General features: G+C 37.1%; 1 long non-coding RNA gene across 1 annotated transcript; it reads left to right on the top strand.

The window, feature by feature from the left end:
- The first annotated feature begins 11,320 nt into the window (after positions 1–11,320).
- Positions 11,321–12,474, top strand: LOC110934457. Its single transcript, XR_002588358.2, has 6 exons — positions 11,321–11,374; positions 11,532–11,577; positions 11,666–11,769; positions 11,873–11,925; positions 12,047–12,133; positions 12,217–12,474. It is a non-coding gene; the product is annotated as an uncharacterized LOC110934457 (long non-coding RNA).
- Positions 12,475–18,067: the final 5,593 nt, after the last annotated feature.

Genomic DNA, 18,067 nt, shown 5'->3' with positions numbered 1-18,067 from the left:
TTGAAATCACGACGAGTGCGTTGCGCACGGAATCGTTGACAAGAATAAAAATAAAATGTAGAAAAAAACACCAAACGATAACCGAAAGAAAATCAACAAAAAAAGTTGTTTTGTAATGATGTTGTTCGTATGAAAATTGTAGTTAGAGATGAGCAAATGGTATTGGGTACCAGTACTGAATTTCCCGAACCTAAATATCTTAAGTACCAATTCAGTACTGACTTTTGGCATTTCTGATACCGGTTCGCAACCGATTTTTACCCGAATATACCTGTACCATAACTGGTATTTTCGGTACCAGTGCTAATTCAGTATCGGTTGCCACGGAGCTCATCCCTACCCATGAAACTAAAAAAAATCATTAAAAGTTGAAGAAAATCAACAAAAAAGTTGTACGATACCGTTGTTGTTCGTACGGTGCCCGTGATCAGGGATGAGCAAACGGTACCGGGTAGCAGTACCGAATTTCCCAAACTACAAGATTTTCAATATCAATTCGGTACCGACTTTCGACGTTTTCTGTATCAGGCTGGTGACGGTTTTTACATTCATGTACCGATACCGAACCGGAGCGTACCAGTATTTTCGATAACAATACCGGTTGACACCAAGCTTATCCCGACCCGTGATACAAATTAAAAAATTATTATAATATAAAATGCACTAATGACGCCAGACTTATCCAACCTAAAAAGTAAAGAAAAAAATGTATATGTTATTATAATATAAAAATTACTATTCATAAGGTTGTATTATTAATATATAGGATAATATATAGGATAATTATATACACACAAGCATAGTTAAGGACGAGCATTTGGTACTGGATACCGATACCAAATTTCCTGACCGAATTATTTCCGGTACCGATTCAGTACCCAGTTTTTTTCGTTTTCGGTACCTGTATTTTCGGATTTTTTACTTTCAAATACAAGTACCACACCGTACTGTACCGAACATTTTCGTACTGGTACCCATATTTGGCAATTTGTATTTTTTGTACCGGTACCGAGCTTAATATTCATCGGAATCTTGAGAAGTATTAGCAGATTCTTCTAGAAGTACATCAGAACTAAAGGAGGAGAGCCTTTTGGTTTATTCAGCTGTTTTGGCAATTCTTATACCTTATGCCCGAACGATTTCAAGTACTACAAAATGCAAAATAGTCGTTTTTTCATCAACACCTTTTACATCTGAAAGTTTCAAGAGTGTATCATGTTTAAATGTTTGCACACTCCCACAGAGTGTTCCATCATTCATACAATTTCTTGTTTTTAAAACAACTTCCTGGAGTTTAAGGAATAGCTGACTTTTCTTAAGTTGTATACAAGCAGGCTATACAAGCAACCAAAAATACCATAAAATCTGTTCGGTATCGGCGGTACCGAAATTACCGGTGCCAAAAATCGTCAAATATGGGTACCGGTATCGGTAGCGAAAATGTTCGGTACGGTACGTTAAGGTACAGGTATTTGAAGGTAAAATTCGGTAATATACCGGTACCGTCCCGAACCAAAAGTACCGGTATCGAAAACGCCAAAAAGGTGGTAACGAATCCGTACCAGAAATAATTCGGTACGTGAAATTCGGTACCGGTACACGGTACTAAATGCTCATCCCTAACTGTGTGCGTATAATAATAATAATAAGTTTAAAAAATTTAAAAAAAACATATAGGAGTTATGTGCCATTTACGTCCCTAAGGTTTAAGTGTCATTACGTCCCTGAGCTAACTGAGTTTATTAACTGTATTAGTTTTTTGGACTAAAATGACACATTTTAAGATTGTCAGGAAGGAAAATAGTACAATTTTGAAATTTGGCCTAAAGTGGCAAAAGTGGACAAACCACATAGACGTAAATGACACTTAACTCTATGTGTTGAGTTCACATGACTATGTACACATGTCATGTTTTTTTAAAATATATGTGTTGAGTTCACATGACTAGCTACATATATCATGCTTTTGAAGAAAATTAAAAGAAAACTAGAGGATTTCGAAGTCATGAATCTGTTTGCTTGATCCATCGAGAGCCTGTTGTTCTTCTGATTTGGCTAACATCCTTCGATGACAAGCCTACCGAAGGAAGACGCACAACTTGTGTTGATGTAATGGAAGCTCTCTCTTGCTTCAGGAGCTGTTTGCGATTTAATTTAAATGTTAGTAACGTTTTAGTTAGTTTTGTGTTACATGTTAGTCTTTTGAGCACCATATGGTGTCCATGATTCCTTTAGTCTATCCAATGTATGATTGAGGTTCATTGGTTTTCATCATTCTTTTAACTCGTTTAACAACACCCCTGTAAAGATTGTACATGAATTGGTTAAAGGGGCACTTGACATAATAGGATTCCAACATCAAATAACCATTTCCCCATGGATTATCCCTTAGTCATCCTTAGAGTTTGATTAATGCCCCACCCTTGACTTGGTTCATTACCCTCTCTAGAAATCTCGTTCCATCCCTCCAAACACCCTCAAATGGAGCAGGAAACTCCCAATTGTATCATGTCACCCTACATAGCCTTCCTCAGATAATGATCTTTCCCACCAACTTTACTTACAGGGATTAGCCTTCTAGGTAGATTGTCTCGGACAACCACTATTCAAAAGCTTTTAGGACCGTGACTTTAACTTCCTTCCAATAGCTCGAATGACCACACCCGCTCTAATACTGCTTTTATGGACTTGTCTCACGAGCATCTGTTAATGACTGACCATTTTGTCCCACATATGAATAAGAAGTGTAAGCCCTTCTTGTATACACATTTCCTTGATCCTTTAGGCACCTGCAGTGGATGAGAAGGAGCGACCATTATTCCATATGTTTAAGCAGATTTTATAGTAGACCATACCGTTAAACATTTGACATGTCACGTACGTTCGATACCTTGAGATGCAAATTGGTATTTTATGTATTTAACTATTGATTGGTAAAAAGATGTTTTTTTTTTTGCTTGAAAAAAAGATATTATGTTTTGAATAGCAGTAGTTATATTTATGTCTTGAGTAACTAATACTTGTAATCTAAAGGGTTAACTTTGTACAATAGTAATCAAGTTTCAAGAGTGTTTTAATTAGGTCACTCATAATTTTTTTGTTTCAATTAGGTCATTCAAGTTTCATTTGATGTTTAAATCCTAGATATTTTACCTAAATAGAATGTCATTCATCCTACATGGCATTTATTTAGATTTTTTATTTAAAAAACTTGTTGACATGACACATAAATGCCAAATGGGTTAGAAAAAAATGCGAAATAGATTTAAAGGGTTAGAAAAAAAATGCGAAATAGATTAAAAAATTTTTTAAAAAATTGTAGAAAAGTTAAAAAAATGCAAAAAAAGATTAAAAAATGTGATTTTTTTTTTCAAAATCTCTAAAAAGTTATCAAAATTTTTATAAAATCGTGCAAAATAGTTAGATGTCAGTAAATTTTTAATGGAAGAAAGTACTAATTACTCCTACGCCAAAAACATTTAAATTATAGTCATAAAAAAAGATAAACAGCTAACCATAAATAAATGCCATGTAGGACTATGACTTGCTATTCAGGTAAAATATCTAGCATTAGAACACAAAAATAAAGTATAATGATCTAATTGGAACAATAACTTTTATTAGTGATCTAATTGGAAAACTCCTAAAATTTCATTACTATTCTGTGGCATATTCCCTAATCTAAATAGGGTTTCATGTTAAGAACACATTAGTTATTGTCGAAGGTGTTGGTATGTGTATGTAGCATGAAGAGCAAGTTTAGTCTGTGACATATTTCATATGAGTTTCATGTGATTTATAAAATTGGGTATGTAACGATACCAAGAAGATTAACATGGACTATTGTAACACTCTAGTCAAATCTCATATCAATCGTCGTCAGGAGAGATTGTTTATTCATAAGGAATGTTCCGCCTCTTAAATCACTAATGTGTTTTGGGCTTAATTAGTTGTGGAGCACATGAAAACTCTATAGCTTAGCGTGCTCAATGGGGAGTAGTACTAGGATTGGTGACCTCCCGAGAAGTCTCTATCATGGCAACTAAAAACAAATCCGTGAGTTCCTGGATGGGCAACCCATCGGGTGACAATATTGGTGGTACGAGAGACCAAATGCTACAAATGGTATCAGCGCCACTCCTGATTCGTTCGGGATGGTAGGGTAAACCTCATCAAGGACGATGAGTCCCTATAGGGGTGATTGTAACGTTATCGAGAAGATTAACATGGACCATTGTAACATCCTAGACAAATATAACATCAGTCGTGGGCAGAAAGATTCTTTGATCATAAGGAATGTCCCGCCTCTAAAATTACCAACGCGTTCTATGCTTAATTGGCCATGGATTTGTGAAGCACATGAAAACTCTACATAAGTGTGCTCAGGTGAGAGTAATACTAGGATGGGTGACCTTATGGGAAGTTTCCACTGGGTGAACCAAAATCTAATCAATGAGTTCCTGGATGGATAACTCATCGGGTACAAAACGGACAATATGTGATAAAAGGGCCAGATATTACATGGTAAATGTTTATACATATAGGTGTACAGATGTAGGTCTTATAACTGTGTTTTATGTTTTAGAACGTATTGAATTGCATTATCACACCGGTAACGGTTTATGTTTTATGGTTTTTTCGAATAATGTAAAATATATGTTGATATCTTTTGAGGCATATCACAATTATAATTTCTGGGTTTTTCTGTCAGTTGCTAATTTGTTATAGCAAAAATTGATATTGTAATATATCGAACTAATACCGATCAAAATTTGCGTCAGATAATTTAAGGAATCCCAATAGTTATATCCAATTTGGATATATATTAGGTCCACGATCATAGGGTTAAGTTAACATATCATGATGCTAATGGGCTTGTGGTATCATGGTATAATCATTGAATTGACCTACTTAAAGGCTACTTTCGGCTCTCATTTTTCTATTTTAAGGCAAAACAACAAAATTCTGAAGGGGTCTACAAATCTTGTATGTAAATCTCATATTGTTTGTTTTATCGAGGCATAATTGTTAGTATACATTGAACAAAATGATTGACATCATCATAAGTACACAAATCAACCGTTTAAACACCAACTACAATATTATTTTTTTAAGATCTTGGTGAATAATGCCCCATCATAGGGCGTTTTGCGCTATATGGTAGCCCAGTCAGCAATTAGGCATTATTGGGCGTTTTTACGAAAGAGGTGTAGTGGGGATGTGGCGCATTATGTTAAATGAGATGTAATATAATTAAATAAATAAAAAACATTAAAAAATCTTATTGTATAAAGAATAGGAAGATGGAGGATGATTAGACAAACAAATAGGGGCAAGGCATGATTTAAATCACGCAAAAACAAAAAAAATGACCAATCACGCCCAAGGGACGGTATGAGGGCTTGATCGGACGTTTTTGTTGACTTTTTTTAAAAAAACCACGCCTAACAATGAAAGATATTAATAAACGTAAGAATATAACCCATACAAGTATGCATGTCTAGTTATAAAAGAGGGTTTGATATAACCCCATAGACAATTGTAAGAATTATTTATCATTATTAAATCATCTAATCAATTACTCAAAAGTATAAATAACATTTTTTAAGTAAATAGAAAGAATACAAAGAGTAAATTAAAAGGTATGATTATTATATAGATTATAGCTTGATCATCTTTAACCTTATTGTAGTCTCAGTCGTAGTACACAATATTCTAGCGTTTTTACCTTTTTATTCTATATTGGCATTTTATCAAGCCATACATACTAAAGAAGATTACTTTAAAGAAGATTACTTTGGTAGCGAATCTTGAGATTTCTGATTAGTGGTCAAAAACGTATATACCCAAAAAATTTTATTAGAATCGGAGGGTCCAAAACGTATATACTCAAAAATTTCTATACGAAAGCTACATACATAACACTACTGAGCGAAAAGTTCGGGGGGTCGGACACCACCGGCCCCTTCTAACCTTCGCCCCTGGATTACCGTTGCCGTTTTAGTCCATTGAGTTAACTTTATCCATTTTTTCTGTTAGCGAGAAGGGGAATTCGGTTATTTTATATAGCCGAAATGCTCTTCTAGTTAACATAATTACATATAAAATGACCGAATTGCCTTTCTCTTTAACAGAAAAATGGATGAAGTAACCCCTGCGGACTAAAATGACAACGGTGAAACTTTTTGGACCCACAGACAAAAAGTAAAACCTTTGGACTAAATTGTAAAAATGGTTCAAGCCACAGGAACTAAAATGACATTTAACTCTATATAAAATATCTTAATAATATTTTTAAATGGGTTATTGGATTTTAATAATCCAAAGTTTCACCAGTTGGCCGATAATAATCCCAACTTTAAAAATTCCCTCCAATAATCCCAACTTGTAAAAGTTTGGCCGCCATTGATCCTTTTCTAACATAGGTGTACGTAAATCAATTAAGGAGTCTCTAGGTGTAATTGAATCCATTGAGGAGATCAAATTCGTATATGTTTGAAAAGGATCAATGACGGCCAAACTTTTACAAGTTGGGATTATTGGAGGGAATTTTTAAAGTTGAGATTATTATCGGCCACTTGGTAAAACTTAGGATTATTAAAATCCAATAACCCTTTTTAAATTGTTGGTTTCATTATTCAATGTAACTAAGTTAAAAATATTAGTTGCTGACTAAAATTAATAATTCGGTAACGCTCTTTTATTTTAATAAAATTATTAATAGTGTAGCCTATAAATAGAGATTCATATGTAATTTACCTATTTATATATTAAAAACTGAATATATATATATATATATATTATTTACCTATATATTAAAAACGGAAAGGAATGAACAGTAATAATATATATATATATATATATATATATATTAAAACAGAATGGAATGAACAATAACAAAAATAGAATTGAATGAATGGTATCGGGTACCGGTGTGACAACTCGAGTTTCCAAGATTCTACCCTTGCATTAATTGCACGTTAATTGTTAAGTTGTTCGTTTACACGACTTGTTTGTTTTGTAACCGTACAAGTTTGTAATATGTTAAATCATATTGTGATTATTGTGTTATATGTTTGGTGATTTAAAAGTTATAACTTGTTAATCGGTTTAGAATCTTAGAATGTTGTACCCTGAACAACCTCGACGAAACCCAGCGTTTCGCCGCGAACCATCTCGACGAAACCAGGTTGTTTCGTCACAAACACCTCGACGAAACAGGGTGTTTCGCCGGCCCAAGTTCTCCGAAGCCCAATAAGGGCCCAACCTAGTATAGCTTATGTAGATAAGGACTTAGGGTGCGTGAATGGTTATTCTGGCAAAACCCTAGAGACTATTTCCATAGAATCTCTGTGCGACGGCAATTGTAGAGAACCCCGAGCCCATCCATCTCGATCTATCTAAAATATCCGGCGTTACGGTTAGTGTAAGACTCTACGATTCGATGTAATTGCTATGTGATGAATTTGGTGTGTAGGGTTAGGGTTTTCGTAAACTTTAGAAACCTAGCATCGTTGTGCCGATAATTCGATGATTGTATGTGATGTTGTTCTTATGAAAGTTTGATGATTCTGTCGTTCATGATTTTAATTGGTTACGTTCACTACTCATGTTTCTGTTAATATTGTAATTGTGCTAAATAGGTCTCATCATTGAATACATTCAGATTTCAACATAAATCGGATAAGGGTACCTTGTGATTTAGCATTCATGCTAGATATTATGTGTGATAGATCAATGACGAATAATGAGTGCTTAATTGTAATGAAACTGTATGATCGATGTTATGATAAAACGGCTGTTAATGAGCATTAGGGTTTCTGGGTAATCAACTGTTGTCACGACGTAACCGATGCTTTCCGACAAAACGCTAACCACGACGAAACAGGAGGGTGTTTCGCCGAGGGTAATCACGACGAAACAGGAGGGTGTTTCGCCGAAGGGATGCACGACGAAACAAGTGTGTTTCGCCGAAGGGATGCACGACGAAACAAGTGTGTTTCGTCGAGTTAGAAAACTGCACAGTAACTAAGTTTAATTTTGTTAAGGGTTAACTGGGTTAGGCAGCGGTTGTTAATGATAAGCATGACTTGCATGAGCTTGTATAACTGTTAGATGCTATGTGATAGTTGTTACTTGCATGTACGTGATGATCTTGATTGTTAGTCGAACTTTGTGAATGTCAACTGATTGTGTATACATGCATACCATAGGCCACGATTGATTAAGTGGAACCAAGTAATTAATCAAACCGAGCAAACCAAGGTGAGTTCACACTTCTAAGGCATGGGATTCCCGGTGGGTTGGGAATGGGATTGAATAAATACGACAGAACTTGTACATATACCACTACTAGACTACTTACCACCGTCCTCGGATTGGGAAGGACGCCAGCGCTAAATCTACATACTCGCTACGTACCACTGTCCTCGGATTGGGAAGGGCACTTACGTAAAACCTACGTAATCTCATACTTATCACTGTCCTCGGATTGGGAAGGGCACTTACGTAAAACCTACGTAATCTCATACTTATCACTGTCCTCGGATTGGGAAGGGCACTTACGTAAAACCTACGTAATCTCATACTTACCACTGTCCTCGGATTGGGAAGGAGACCTATAGATACGACTAGTCTAGTAATATACAACATGGGAAGCCTCCCACTAAATATGGATATGTTTGGGAAACAAGGATACTGGGTAACACATGATTCTGAAACAAACTTACGATGTCTGAAACGAACTCAATAACTGAACAATCAACTGTGAACTCGCTCAACTTTGTTGTTGACTCGTTGTTACATGCCTTGCAGGTCGATAGGTACTCATGGAGCTTGCACAGGGAGGCGCGGTCGTTGTGGGACATGGATAGTGGATGCCATGTTAAAAACATTATCACATTTCGAACTTAACACTTATGTTGGGTTTTCACATTTATGCTTCCGCTAAACACTTAACTATGTTTTGTTTTGAACACCTTTTGTATTGATGAGTTGAACTTTATTTATTACTTACAATGTTCAATATGATTGGTGGCTTGATCCTGGTCAGTCACGCCTCCAAGCGGTGTTACTCCGCGTGTGGATTTTGGGGGTGTGACAACCGGTGCCGGTATTAAATTTACCAAACCGGGTGTATTTTCGGTACCGGTTCGGCATCGGTATTCATCGGTTTTTGTCCTCAAATACCGGTGTCGTACCAGTACCGACCGGTACCCACTTTTGGGGATTTCGGTAACGGTATTTTCGGTACCGGTTGGTACCGAGCTCATCAAATCCTGTAGCAACGTAGCAATGCAAGTAATTGCACCGTTTAGATTACTTTTCATACACACAGTATGTAAACTGTATTTCGTTTGAATGAGGTTTTATATAAACAACAGCTTATTTTGCTTTATTTTTTGTCTTCTTCTGTAATGAAGGCATTGTAACATATAAAATTAACTTGGATATTTAGATTATTGATAAGCAATCGTATCAAATCCTGTAATCAAACTGGTATCGTATCGGTACCAAATTTACTATTCCAAATCATTTTCGGTACCAATTTGGTACCCACCTTTTGACGTTTTCAGAATCGTTACTTTCGGTTCGACACCGGTCTAGCACCATACCTGTATTTATTGATTTTTACCTTCAAATACCATATCGTATTGTACCGAGCATTTTCGGTGCCGGTACCTAATTTCGATGATTTTCTGGATCGTACTTTAGTTGCCGTTATCGGTACCGGTACCGAGATCATCCATATTTTAACGTGTTAGAACCGTAATAACTGTTATAACTGAACTGAAAACAATCGAATTTCCAACGTGTAGGACGTGTGGGTCCAATTATTATATATTAGGTTATTTAAAATCACACGTGTGGGTCCTATTATTATATATTAGGTTATTTAAAATCACTTTTTTAGGACGGAGTGACTATCCTTTTCACGACATTTTTATTTATGTTTTGATATTTGATATATGTTTGCCGTTACTGACACGCGTTTTGCAGTCATTGGGTCCCCGCCGCAACGCACGGGCGGAAAATCAACTATTATATATTATTATTATTATCTTTATATATAATAAAGGAACAAAGGTTGGGACACTTGTCCCCTTCACATTCATTTGAGACACATGTCAACCCCTCCTTTTATTTGCTACCGTGTTCATCATCTAGACTATCCACGCCTCCTTATTCCCCTGAACCGGGTTTTTTTTTGTGTTTCATCTTCCTAACCCTAATAATTGCCCCAAAATTTCAGTCGTTTCTCTATCTCGCCTTTCTTCTTTGTTCTCAATCGATTGTAAGATGTTTCTCCTACATCAAAGATCTACTTTTTTCCTACTCTTCATCTTCATCGCAATCTAATAGCTATTTGGAGGTTCGATTTCTGTTGATTGACATCGATTTATCTGGGGTAAAATCATTGCAAGCTTGTGTTTCACAAAAAAGATATATTCTCTAGGGTTTTCACACAATCCAAAAGGACCCGCTGTCGCATACCACCTCTTTGATCCTGTTCTTCATGTAAGATTTCTTTCATCTCAGATCTATTAATCTCATTACAAAGGATGATAATTTTGGTGTTGTTGAAGAACTTAATCGATCGATTATGATGAATTTCATATGATTTGCTTTATCGAGGATGAATTTTGTGATGTTTTTGAACCTAATCGCATCAGATTTGGTGAATTTATATGATTTGTGCTAGCGTTGATGAGTTTTGTGATGTTTATGAACTTCATCGCCTCAGATTTGTGCGTTTTTTAGTTTTATTTAGGTATGACGTGGTATTCTTCACATCTAATTGTTGTGTTGTTAGTTTGTATAATTAGAAACTGTGGTTACACCTACTGATGATAATACATATTTAGCCAAAACTCTTTTCAGGTGAACTTGGATGCGTTTACAATGTTTCATTTGAGTCAGATTGCAGGTTTTTTCTTAGCCAAAACTCTTTTTTTACATGATAACTTGGGTTGGACATATTTAATGATATAGTATGTAATAATTTCCTATATTTGAGTGCAGAATTATCGTTGAACTTGCAATTTCGTGTGAGAAACCGGGCTCACGAGTGTTTGGAAGATTCATAGTGGGCTATCATCCACGGTCATGGGAAATTGTAAGATAATATATAATATATTATACTCCCTTTCTGCACCATTAGTTGGAAGTCACATTAAAAAAAATATTATTTAAACTTAATCGCATCAGATTTGGTGAATTTTATATGATTTGCGCTAGCAATTTTATGACATTTTTATAGTTGTGGGTTTGATATTATGGTACCTTTCGTTCTTATGGTAGTTATGGATTAATGTTTCAGGTTTTGATTAATTATGCAAGGTCGTCTAAAGAGGCAGAAGAAGTTTGTAAAGAGGTGAATTTAAGAAGTACAAAAGTGGTTAACCGAATATCTTTTTGGTATTTAAAATTAACAGATACATAAGTTGTAACGGGTTATACGTGTATGATTTTTGTGACCATAGATTCATTATAACCCATGCTGATTGGTTACTATTACTGTTTCCGTCTAGGTGAACTTGGATGCGTTTGCAATGTTTCATTTGAGTCAGATTGCAGGTGTTTTCTTAGCTCAAACTCTTTTTTTTTCTACATGATAACTTGAGTTAGACATATTAATGATATAGTATGTAATTATTTCCTATAGTTGAGTGCAGAATTATCATGGAACTTGCAATTCCGTGAGAGAAACCGGGCTCACGAGTGTTTGAAAGATTCACAGTGGGCTATCATCCACGGTCATGAGAAATTGTAAGTTAATATATAATATATAATACTCCCTTTCTGCACCATTAGTTGTAAGTCACATTAGCAAAATAGTATTTATCATTAATCCACTACTAATGACTCATAGGTATACAACGTTATGACTCAATGCGGTTACGAAAAAGCTTACAAGGACTACAGGTCTTGCCCCCTGTCTAAGTCAAATATATGGATGAACATTTGCTATAATCCATATTTTATAAATATTATTATTACTTTCCATATTTTTTTTCTAGAAAATTGTTACCTTTCTTTATTGCAGCTTTGACACGGACCAGAGTCGTGTATCTCTTTGTATATGACTGCAGTTGCTTCTCTTTCTCAATTACTTCAAAAACCAACTGTTACGGTATGTTCGTGTACATAAACTAATTTTGTTTAAATTGATTAGCTTCAATTTGACAATAGTTTTCTTTTTTGTATTTTTACTAGGTTTCTCCTAAGACCGGGTTGGAGGTTACTTTGTCTAACTCCGCTGCAACAGGGAGTCGACCGACAACTTTGTCTCCAACGTTGTTGAATATCGATCACAAATGTACAAAATCTTCTATTGCTATATTTTAGAGGTCAAAATGGGTTATTACGGGTCGAGGCGTGTTTCCCAGACACTTCTCTTAAAGTATAATCATTTATAAACAAACTGTGTGTAAAATAATAATGTAATATAGGAGCCCTTGTGCATTAAAAGCTCACTTTTGGCGAATTTTGATCCATATGACCAATTTGATCCATTTTAGCTGTATTTTTATTTGACCCTTTTGACCCGTTCAAGATAACGCACAACCCAAATTTGGTGAATTTTATATGATTTGCGCCAGCAATTTTATGACGTTTTTATGGTTGTGGGTCTGATATTATTGTACCTTTCGTTCTTATGGCAGTTATGGCTTAATGTTTCAAGACGTGATGGCCTCAAAGTTGTTATTCTGAATAGTGATGGTAATCTTTCAAATATAACATCAAATGTTGTATACAAAGAAGTTTTTAGAAATTTGTAAAGTAATTTTATAATTTTTTTTACACTTTCATTTCAAATTACTTAGTTTGTTATTTATTTACTTATTTTTGTTATTTTATTTTAGATTAGCATTAATTTATGTTACTTCATAGTTCATACTCTAAATACACATTTCATAGGAACATTTTAAAAGATGGAGACGTCGACTTATATTTCCTGAACAATTTACTAAACTAAAACTTGTGTTCATAAAATGGAAAATGGAACTGACAAGTGTCAAAACATTATTATTTTAAATTACTTGGTTTCATATTATTTTGATTTTTTTTTAAATTCATACATCATATTTATTAATATGTTTTAAATTTAACCTTTTTAAACCCGTGTGTCACACGGGATATAAGCTAGTATATTTATATATTAATATTATAATAATATATATAGTTTCTTTACTTTTTAAGTTGAATAAGCTTTTGTCAACCGGTATTGATATCAAAAATACCGATACGGTTATTGATACATGAAGGGTAAAAACCGATACCAACCTGGTACATAAAACGCCAAAAGTCGGTATCGAATTGATTTTGAAAATCTTTTAGTTTGGGAAATTCGGTACTGCTACCCGTGCAAGACTCGACACTATAGGTAATGTGATTCATGTTTATATTACCTACTTGTTAGTTACATAGAACATTGCTCATGGTATGCATAGATAACGTAGTAACTACTGCTTGGAAACTTTGTGTGTTCGCTCTCTTCTGTCATCCCACACTTACGTATTGATTACGACGCACTTCTCACTCGTGTTCTCTGTATTGTGAAGATCATGAGTGGACGAATCAACCTCACACAAGCCCAGCTGACGGCTTTGATCAACGAACAAGTTGCTGCGGCACTTGCAGCCGCTCAAGCAGGAGGTCAGAACGCTCAGCCACCTGTATGCACATTCAAGACTTTTATGGACTGTCGTCCTACTACTTTCAGTGGCACTGAAGGGGCCGTTGGACTCCTCCATTGGTTCGAGAAGCTCGAGTCTGTTTTCGAGATGCGCGAGTGCCCTGAGGCTCGTAGGGTGAAGTATGCCACTGGTACTCTCGAAGGCATTGCGTTGACTTGGTAGAACGCGCAAGTTCAAATGTTAGGGCTGGCAGCTGCTAATGCCACCCCATGGAACAACTTCAAGAAACTGATCAAGCGAGAATACTGTAATCGTGATGACATCCACAAGCTGGAAGTGGAGTTCTTTAACCTGAATATGACACGGTCAGAGATAGAGGCGTATACGAAGCGATCTAATGAACTGGCAGTCTTATGTCCAACCATGGTGGATCCTCCCATCAAGCGTATCGAGCTGTACCTCAAAGTCTTAGTACCAAAGATTCAAATCCATGTGACCTCTGCTAACCTTGCTACCATCCAGGATGTTACTCGCCTTGCTCATCGTCTCACAGACCAGGCAATGGAACAGGACAGGCTGCCTAAGCGTATAGGTGCTACTACTACTACTTCTGCTACTCCCAGTGACAACAAGCGAAAATGGGATGGAGACTCCAGCAAGGGTTCGACTACAGTTCAGTCCCAGGCACAGCAGCGAAAGACTGATGACTACCAGAGTCCTGGTCAGCAATCTTCTGGTAGTCAAGGGCAGGGTGGATATCGAGGAAACCACCCAAAGTGCAACAAATGCAACAGACACCACAGTGGTCAGTGCAACAAGGGACGTTGTCAGAGGTGTCTCAAGATGGGTCATGAAGCCAAGGATTGCAGGAGCTCACGGCCTGCAAATCAGAATCGTCAGCAGCAACAGCAAGCACCGCAGAATCAGCAACAACAACAGGGCAACAAGGGATGCTTTCAGTGTGGCACTAAAGGTCACTTCAAGAGACACTGCCCACAGTTAAATCAGAATCAGAACCACAACCAAGGAAACGGAAACAACAATGGGGGTAACAACGGGGGAAACAATGGAAACAATGGCGCCCGGGGCCGTGCGTTCTTACTGGGTCAGGGTGATGCAAGGAATGATCCTAACGTAGTGATGGGTAAGTTCCTTCTCGACGACTTTTATGTTACTGTTTTATTTGATTCGGGTGCCGATACCAGTTATGTGTCTCAAAAAGTTAGTCAAATGTTAAAGCGTGCTCCAACACTTTTGAACACCAAGCACATAGTAGAGCTAGCAAATGGTAAAAGTTTAGAGGCCACACACGTAGTTAAGGGTTGTAATCTCATCTTAGCTGGTCAGACCTTCTCTATCGATCTCATTCCTATAGTTCTGGGTAGTTTCGACATCGTCATTGGGATGGATTGGTTATCCCAACAGCAAGCAGAGATCCTATGCAAAGAGAAGATTGTTCATATTCCTCGTTCTGGTAAAGAACCTCTCGAGATTCAAGGCGACAAGAGTGGTGCTGTGGTGGGCATCATCTCCTTTCTTAAGGCCCAGAAGTGTTTGCGAAAGGGCCACACCGCTATTTTAGCACTTGTTACTGACACCTCGAAGAAAGAAAAGAAGATCGAAGATATCCCGATTGTGCATGATTTTCCTGAGGTATTCCCTGAGGAATTACCTGGTCTCCCACCCCATCGTTAGGTTGAATTTCAAATCGAGCTAGCTCCTGGAGCAGCGCCAATAGCTCGAGCACCTTATCGTTTAACTCCATCAGAACTAGAAGAATTGTCCACGCAACTACAAGAACTCTTGGATAAGGGTTTTATTCGTCCTAGCTCTTCACCTTGGGGAGCTCCAGTATTATTTGTGAAGAAGAAAGACGGTACCTTCAGAATGTGTACCGACTACCACGAACTCAACAAGGTGACTGTGAAGAACCGTTATCCACTACCACGCATTGATGACTTGTTCGATCAGCTGCAAGGGTCGAGCTACTACTCAAAGATTGATCTGAGGTCAGGCTATCATCAACTGAGAGTTCAAGACGAGGATGTCTCTAAGACAGCATTCAGAACTCGTTATGGGCATTACGAGTTCCTGGTTATGCCTTTTGGATTGACAAACGCGCCTGCAGTCTTCATGGATCTTATGAATAGAGTATGCAAGCCTTACTTGGATAAGTTTGTTATTGTATTCATCGACGACATCCTGATCTACTCTAAGAGTCAGGAGGAACACGAGCATCATCTACGGCTTATCTTAGAACTCCTTCGAACAGAAAGTTGTACGCCAAGTTTTCGAAATGCGACTTTTGGCTTCATGAAGTCCACTTTCTAGGCCACATGGTAAACAAGGATGGGATTCATGTTGATCCATCCAAGGTAGACTCAATCAAGAACTGGCCTGCACCTCGCACACCAACGGAAATACGCCAATTCTTGGGTTTGGTAGGTTACTACAGAAGGTTCATCAACTATTTTTCCAAGATTGCGCAACCTCTCACTTCACTAACTCAGAAAGGAGTCACCTACCGTTGGGGTGAGACACAAGAATCTGCATTTCAGCACCTAAAGGACAGACTTTGTAACGCACCGATTCTTTCATTGCCAGAGAGCACAGACGATTTTGTGGTTTATTGCGACGCGTCAATTCAGGGTCTTGGTTGCGTGTTGATGCAACGGGATAAAGTCATTGCTTATGCGTCGCGCCAACTTAAAGTTCACGAAAGGAATTACACCACACACGAATTGGAGCTGGGAGCTGTTATTTTCGCACTTAAGATATGGAGACATTACCTGTACGGTACCAAGTGCACCATTTACACCGATCACAGGAGTCTCGAGCATATCTTCAAGCAAAAGGAGTTGAACATGCGACAACGTCGATGGGTCGAGCTACTGAATGATTACGAATGTGCCATCAAGTACCATCCGGGCAAAGCAAATGTTGTGGCTGACGCCCTCAGTCGAAAGGATACTACACCTAAGCGTGTGCGAGCATTACTGTAACACCCCAACCTGGAAGGGCTGACGTGTCACAATAACGGTAACATAACCAAAAGTCACAATTCCATTTATTTATTTGATAAGGATACAACCACACGACCATTAAAATTAAGATTAATATACAAGCGGAGACATTCATCTTAATTAACTAACATCTTCAGATTTATTCCTAGGCTTTATTCTTCTCTCTTTTCTCCTCCCAAAATAATCTGTGGACCTGTATATACAAAAAGTATACGGAATGAGCCGAATGCTCAGTACGGAATTTTAGGCTCAAATAACAATTAACGCTTTATATGAAATCTTATCCGGATGGAACTTTATGCGAAAATGATACGATGCAAGAACATAATTTCATAATCATATCTTACGGATGTACCCATGAGCAAACTTAAAACGTGACAATACACAGGTAGCTACTCCTACATAATTATCACATGAGATGGCGAATTGGCATACCCGTTATCCACCTCCTTATAGTTAAATTCTAGGATCGATCCATACGCCTCCTAATAGCCTTATGTACCACACTTGTACTTAAGAGACGCCGTGAACTGATCTCTCCGTCACGGATGGAGCACATGATGTTGATGCCACAACAACATGCTCGTGGGACACTCCACGAGAAGCGATACTCAGGGTATCAGAGTACAAATGGTCTTATTCACATAACTTATAAAACTTATTTTCATAACAAAACGGAACATATATTGGAACATGCGATAATGAGTATAACAACATAATACTATCGCATGACATGAAAGTTAAATCAAATGATAGGAATCGAACGGACTGTCAAATGAATCGATAGTCAAAGACGTGAGGAGTTTTTAACAGATATAGTAATTTAGTGGTTTTATAACAATTTGAATATGAAGCAATAAAGAGTGGGGTAAGGATCCGTACCTTAATAACTTCAAAGTGAAGCTACCTTGTGCTAATATTTTAGATTTATATGAGCAGAGTTTTGACTACTGATTAATCTTTTCACCTAATTTAAATAACATGCACACAAACTAGGTTAGTAACTTAATACAGCATTTACGTCAATTCACGAGATCAAACCCTCACAACTATTATCAAGTGCAATACTTAATAATTCAATCGGATTCACAACGAATAACAGAGCATAGTCCGAATTCGAACAGCACTCAAATATTCAAGTTGAAATCACGACGAATAATCAAAGTAGAAGCTCAATTTGAGCAGCACTCAGACAATAGTTGGATAGTTATAATCAATCGGACGTTGAATCGTAATAGCGATCGGGTTATTACCTTGATTGCGGCAGCGTTTCGAGGTGTGTGTGTGTGTTTGGGTAGTGGAAGAAGTATAACTCGACGTCAATTGAGAATTTGAGCGTCGTTTTTGTGCACAGAAGCAAGTGCTAATGTTCTGCTATTTATACTCGATTTTGCTCCTGCTTAC

This window comes from Helianthus annuus, chromosome 4, assembly GCF_002127325.2.
Source record: "Helianthus annuus cultivar XRQ/B chromosome 4, HanXRQr2.0-SUNRISE, whole genome shotgun sequence".
Classification (NCBI taxonomy): domain Eukaryota; kingdom Viridiplantae; phylum Streptophyta; class Magnoliopsida; order Asterales; family Asteraceae; genus Helianthus; species Helianthus annuus.
Note: the sequence above shows the minus strand (reverse complement) of the source record. Positions and strands in the feature narration are given on the sequence as shown.